The sequence below is a fragment of the Palaemon carinicauda genome, chromosome 35 (assembly GCF_036898095.1).
Source record: "Palaemon carinicauda isolate YSFRI2023 chromosome 35, ASM3689809v2, whole genome shotgun sequence".
Taxonomy (NCBI): domain Eukaryota; kingdom Metazoa; phylum Arthropoda; class Malacostraca; order Decapoda; family Palaemonidae; genus Palaemon; species Palaemon carinicauda.
The window spans coordinates 27,081,751-27,089,161 of record NC_090759.1 but is presented as its reverse complement, the minus strand read 5'-3'; positions in this window follow the sequence as shown (position 1 = coordinate 27,089,161).

The window sequence follows — 7,411 nt, the reverse complement described above, 5'->3', positions numbered from 1 at the left end:
CACAACAGTAGCATATTTCTCCACCTTTTGCTCGACCTTGACCTTTGACCTCAACATGTATTAATTAGCGTGGATTTTCATACACTGAAATGTGAACCAAGTTTGAAGTCTCTGTAACAACGATATCCAAACTTACGGCTGATTACGTGAATTGGATTTTGCTTGACCATGACCTTGACCTTCCAAAATTTAATAATTTCCAGCTTTTTACATAACAGTTAGTCCCTGCAAGTTTCATTAATATACAATTAAAATTGTGGCAGGAAGCTGTTCACAAATAGATACACACACAAACAGGGGCGAAAACATAACCTTCCAACTTGGTTAGCGGAGGGTAATAATAACAATAATAATAATGGTGATGATAAAGAGTGCTCCTCTTCATGTCATTTCACCTATAGTCCATTTCTTTTATCGAGGCAGATTTGCACTGACGCGCAGCGGTGCCCTTTTAGCTCGGAAAAGTTTCCTGATCGCTGATTGGTTAGAATTAGCTCGTCCAACCAATCAGCGATCAGGAAACTTTTCTGAGCTAAAAGGGCACCGCTGCGAGTCGGTGCAAATCTGCATCGCTAAAAGAAATTGACTGTAGGAACTTGGAGTGTTGATATTTTATATCGACTGTGATTAATACTCATTAGAAATGATTCTTCCTATAGCTTTTAGTATACCTTTAGAAGATTGGCTTACATGGATATTATATTAATGATATAAAAAGAGAACCCAGAAAAACCTGGCTAACTATATACAAATATTTCTTCAAGAAAGTAGTGCGTCCAATTTAACTTCTCTTCTCTGAATACAAATTGCCTTAATATTGAAGCTAGTTGAATGACTTGAAAAATCCAATTGAAGGCGATAGTGTGTTCACTTATGTTGACGAGTGTGTTTGAGTGCCTGTCTGCCTCCCCCCCCCCCCCAAAAAAAAAAAAGGAAACCTCAAAAAAGTTACGGATGGATTTTTTAAAATGTTATGGAGTGACCTAAGGGTAACGGAAAGCTTATTGTATTTAAAGACGGATCCGGATAAAGATCGAGGCTTATTGTATTAAAAGACGGATCCGGATAAAGATCGAGGCTTATTGTATTTAAAGACGGATCCGGATAAAGATCGAGGATTATATTTAACTGATTTTATAAACAATAGTATTCGTGTAGCTTATTAAATTTCAAGACTGATCCGGTTGAAGATTCAGGAAGCTAAATTAATTAGATTTTCAAAATGATCCGGATAAAGATGAAGGTTTTTAAGTTAATTGGATTTTTAAAACTGATCCGGATTAGACTTAAAAAGCCAATTAACTTGAATGTGACCTGGATCTTCGTCCGGATCAGTCTTGAAATCGAATTAACTTAGCAACCTTAATCTGTTTCCGGATCATTAACTAGAGTTAATTGGATTTTAGGACTGATCTCGACGAAGATCCTGCATGCCCTGTTAATTGGATTTCAGGAATGACTGATCCGGAAAAAAGATCCCAGTTGCAGAGTTAACTGGATTCTAAGACTGCTTAAAAGAATCAACATGCCAAGATATTTGGATTTTAAGATCCAAGTTGCAGAGTTAACTGGACTCGAAGAGTGACCCGTGTGAAGAGCAACAATGCGAAGATCATTAAATTTCCTGACTGATCGGGATGCGAAGTTGAATTGTTTTTTCTCTGTGTTAATAAAAATTTTTTTTTCCTTTTTTAAGGGATAATATCAATAAGCTTTTGTTGATGGACTGGCTCAGACACAAAAGGAAAAATTTTATATTTACATGAAACCAGATCAGAATCAAAATCCACATAGAAAATGATTGGTTTCTAATGCTTTATTATTTTCTTCCAACCGTATGATCATTATCAATTTATGGCGATGGATTATTTATCGGTTAAATAGGCAACTAAAGATAATCTTTCTCTAGAGGTACAGCATATACCACCAACATTTCATCAGTTATAGATTGTTTTTACGAAGAAACTGGTGCTATCTGCCATGAGCTGCATTCTATGGTTAAAAATAGGACAGATAAAAGTAAGCAAGATACTAAAAATTGTTTAATCAATGAGAATAGAAAGGAGACCATGTATATTTGGACCTGTAATCCCCATAGAAATATAATATTAATGTATCTTTGTTAATTATTCAAAATAGAAGTATAACAGACCTCTAATAACATAATTATCCAATTTTGTTTTAAATTATGGCCACTATCAAAACGTGGCAGTATCATATAAATTCACATACGTATCTAAATTACAAAGCTACGTAAGCAATTTCTGTTTTTCAGAATCTTTACATGATTTCATAATCATAAAACATATGCAGTATTGACTTTCATGGGCTATTTTACATGAAGCGATGCAATTAACAAATTGCTCTATTAACACAAGAATGTATCACAATTCCATCAGAATCGGTGGATTTCTATCAAAGGGCAGTTACATTTTCGATCCTCTTTCGCTATTGGCTTTTCTTTTGAAATCAAATATTTGATCCCAATGAATAATTACAAAAATAAAAAACTCCAATAGTTACATATAATTAAAATTTGATCTTAATAAATAATTACGGAAAAAAACAATAGCTAAATAACATTAAAATAGGAACAGACTCAAAGACTTCAGGAAGAAAAAACATTAAATGATTGAAAATAAGTCATTCAAAAATAAAAAACGCCAATGGTTACATATAATTAAAATTTGATCTTAATAAATAATTACGAAAAAAAAACAATAGCTAAATAACATTAAAATAGGAACAGACTCAAAGACTTCAGGAAGAAAAAACATTAAATGATTGAAAATAAGTCATTCAAAAATAAAAAACGCCAATGGTTACATATAATTAAAATTTGATCTTAATAAATAATTACGAAAAAAAACAATAGCTAAATAACATTAAAATAGGAACAGACTCAAAGACTTCAGGAAGAAAAAACATTAAATGATTGAAAATAAGTCATTCAAAAATAAAAAACGCCAATGGTTACATATAATTAAAATTTGATCTTAATAAATAATTACGAAAACTAAAAAACAATAGAGCTAAGTAACATTAAAATAGGAACAGACTAAGACTTCAGGAAGAAAAAACATTAAATGATTGAAAATAAGTCATTCAAAAATAAAAAACGCCAATAGTTACATATAATTAAAATTTGATCTTAATAAATAATTACGAAAATTAAAAAACAATAGAGATAAATACCATTAAAATAGGAACAGACTCAAAGACTTCAGGAAGAAAAAACATTAAATGATTGAAAATAAGTCATTCAAAATTGAAAGTTATGACTATTTTCCAATGACCACTTGGGTTAAAACTCTCTCCGTTAATTAAGAAGAAGAAGAAGAAGAAGAAGAAGAAGAAGAAGAAGAAGAAGAAGAAGAAGAAGAAGAAGAAGAATGCAGGAAATAAAATGTCAAAACAACCCCGGGAGGAGCGCTTCACACTGGCTGGCTACCATCTATTTTATGAAGCGTAAAAAATACAAAGGAAAACTGTGAGCCTCAGTTTTTGACAGGGAAGAGGATATCCCAACGTCAGCAAGGAAGTTCAGGAACTTCTACTTAGTATCTTGTGAAAGTGAAAACTCGCACACACATATTTCCGGTCACCCTCAACTCTCCCGTCCTTCGGTTAGGGGGAGAGAAGGAGTAGTCATATACTGGGGAGAGGGAATAGTCATATAATGGGGAGAGGAAGTAGTCATATGCTGGGGAGAGGGAGTAGTCATATACTGGGGAGAGGGGGTGCGTATGCATGCATATCTGTCTACACATATACATATATACATACATATATATATATATATATATATATATATATATATATATATATATATATATATATATATATACATATAAGAAGGAGGATATCTCAAAACCAGAGAAGTTCAGAACTTCAACCCCGTATCTTGTACCTTAGCGCGGAGTCGAAATAAAGGTAGACGGTTGATTTGACCATATCGTTATAAGGAAAATTACCTCATGGGTCTCTGATCCCGAGGAAGTGCAAATTAGATATTAAAAGGTATTTGTAGCTTCTTTGCATAAAAGAAAATGACAAGTGTGAGTGACAAAATTACTATATATATATATACACCTTTCTGAGTGGAGATACCTTAACGTGGTGAATGGTTTTGCGTATCGCCATGATCAGCAAAGCTGTACTAGTCAGGACCACCCATACTGCATTGGTTGGCTGTGAGGGATCAGACGAAAATCTCCCACCAGCACCAATCTACACTTGCCGGGCGTGGTGATGAAAACTGGCTAAACCCCATAAATTAATTGACATGTCTGAGGCCTTTGTCATGAAGTGGACTAGAAACAGCAGCATATACAGTAAGTATATATATATCTATATATCTATATATATATATATATATATATATATATATATATATATATATATATATATATATATATACACTCTTAAAACAACTAAAGAGAATTAATACTGTTTAATACAGGCAGAGAATTCCAAGGTGCCATCTCACCGTAATGAGAAATTGCTTGACTTCCCCCGTCAACATAAATTGCATTTTACTCTTTTTTTATGCAAGCATATCTAAAAGGGAGCTCAGAAAAACATTACATTGTTTATTTCATTATGTCAGCATATCTTAGAACGTTTCATTTTTTCATGTCACTAAAACTTCAGGCTTTTAAATTTTCGCGTTATTTTTCTCTTCTCAGCTTCAATCCACACCTACTGTATAAGGGGTCGCCATTATGAATAAGTCGTCTCCATCAGTTTCTGTTCTGTGCTTCGTTTTCGTCAATACCTTTCCATAGCAAATCTTCCTCTACACAATCACACCATCTCCTTCTTGGTCTTTCTCTCTTCCTTTTACCCTGAAATTCCATCTCAATCGTATGTCTTCCGACATGATGTCCATCTCTTTGTAACAAGTGTCCATGCCATCTAAGACTTCCCTCCAGTATTTTCTTTGAGACTTTATTACCCTTGTTGATCCCCTTATATACTTATATACTCCTATCCTCCATGCTTACTCCTTTTATCCATATTAATATTCTCCTTTCTGCTACATCCATCTTCTTCTCCGTCTTCCTCATACTTGCTGTTTCTGCTCAATATAACATAACTGGTCTTACAATTGTCCTATGAAACTTTCCTTTCCCTCTCTTCCAAACATTGCCCTTTTTCAAACTAACATTTTATTGTTTTAAAGCTTTAACCATCTCTCTTACACACGTCTCTATGAAATATCAAGCTTTCCATATCACTTGTCAGCATTTTGTAGGTCGTATCCACTTTTACAAATCTCATGTCAAATATTCCTAAGATGTATCCTATATTTTCCTTAACCTCATGCCCACATGTCTAATGCCGATTCAGCTTCTCACTCATCTCTTGTCAAAGTCTCTCCTGCAATGTCTGCTTTTCCTCACATGATGGCTGCATGTCTGGAATAATGTCAGCTTTTCCACTTGCCTCGCCAAACGTCCAAAGCAGTGTCGTTTTCCTTTTTCACCTTTTTGTCAGCATGCCTTTTACAGCGTGTTTTACATCATGTCAAAATGTCTATCTCCGTTTTACCTCATGTTAAGATGTCTTTCCCCGTTTTACCTCATGTCAAACCTCATGTCAAAATGTTTTTCTCAGTTTTACCTCATCCCAAAATGTCTTTCTCCGTTTTACCTCATATCAGAATGTCTTTTTCCATTTTACCTCATGTCAAAATGTCTTTCACCATGTTACCTCATGTCAAAATGTCTTTATCCGTTTTACCTCATGTCAAAATGTCTTTTTCCATTTTACCTCATGTCAAAATGTCTTTCGCCATTTTACCTCATGTCAAAATGTCTTTTTCTGTTTTACCTCATATCAAAATGTCCTTTTCCGTTTTACTTCATGTCAAAATATTCTTTTCTGTGATCACCCTTTCTCATCTCACGCCAACATGTCTTTTCCGGTGTCTGAATAAACATCAGTGCCATATTACGTCAGCGTGAATTATGTCTTGTCACACTTATATCACCTCACGTGAGCATGTCATGTTTGATGTGACGTTAATAGAATATGTCTACTGAGAATTATTTTTACAATATCTTGCCCAGCTGTGCATCAAATAGGCAATACTTCTTAAACATTTCAAGTTGTGCATTTTCCTTAATCATAATTATAAATTCACATGCAATTAGGACTTCAATGGCAAACAAGATCTTGAAATGAAATAATAACCAAGACTAACTTTATACAAATTGATATCAAAGAAAACTAAGTCTAGTGAAGGTTACCATATACACAGTAATTATAATAAAGCAATTTAACTCGGATCAAATATCAAAGCAGATATTAAATTCCTATAGTCACTGCGGTACCATCACAATCTACTTTTTGCAATATATTAATTGAAAATTTAATAATAAAAAAATATAAACTTATTCTAAAAAAAAAAGAAAAGAAAATATTGTCGATAATACACATTTTTGGTCACCTTAACCAGGTATATAGATTTATGCTATTATTCTATCTGTTGGACATTATATAGACGCATCAATCTCCTTCCAAATCTACGCCAGAACTACAATAGTCCAAACCCTATAGTTCGGTGGCAAGCCAAATCCTGCGTACTTGGCTAAATATTTGTTTACGGATATGCTATATAAAGAGAAGATATTACAGAAGTTCCTCAACTTACCAATACTCGACTTTCAAACATTCTATTTACACACGTCAGGAGATACAAACACAAATCGCTCGCTTGCGACAACAACGTCATAACTCAAAAAAATGTATTTTTGAGTTATCCATATAGACATATTCATCTTCAAATGCTGATTTTTTTGGCAAAAGTGTCATAATTGTAGCTAAAAAATTGATCGCTAGAGGCGCTAAATGTCCTAACGACATAACATAATATGAGATTGTGTTTTGATTAAAATGGCTCTCCTGAAAAATAGCTATTTTTGAGTTATGACGACGTTGTCGCAAACGAGCGAAATCCACCTTATATCGTAAATCTCGGATACTGTATCAAAAGTTCAAAGTTAAATACTATAATAAAACAATATCTATGTAATCTAATGCAGTAAGCAAGACAACATTTGCAATATGAAACGGGACGATTTGTTGACCTTTTCAGCTGAAAATTGTAGGCATGTTATTATTATTATTATTATTATTATTATTATTAAGCTACAACCCTAGTTGAAAAAGCAGGATGCTATAAGCCTAGGGGCCCCAACAGGGAAAATAGCCTAGTGAGGAAAGGAAACAAGGAAAAATAAAATATTTTAAGGATAGTAACAACATTAAAATAAATATTTCCTATATAAACTATAGATACTTTAACAAAAAAAAGAGGAAGAGAAAATATATAGAATAGTGTACCCAAGTGTACCCTCAAGTAAGAGAACTCTAACCCAAGACAGTGGAAGACCATGGTACAGAG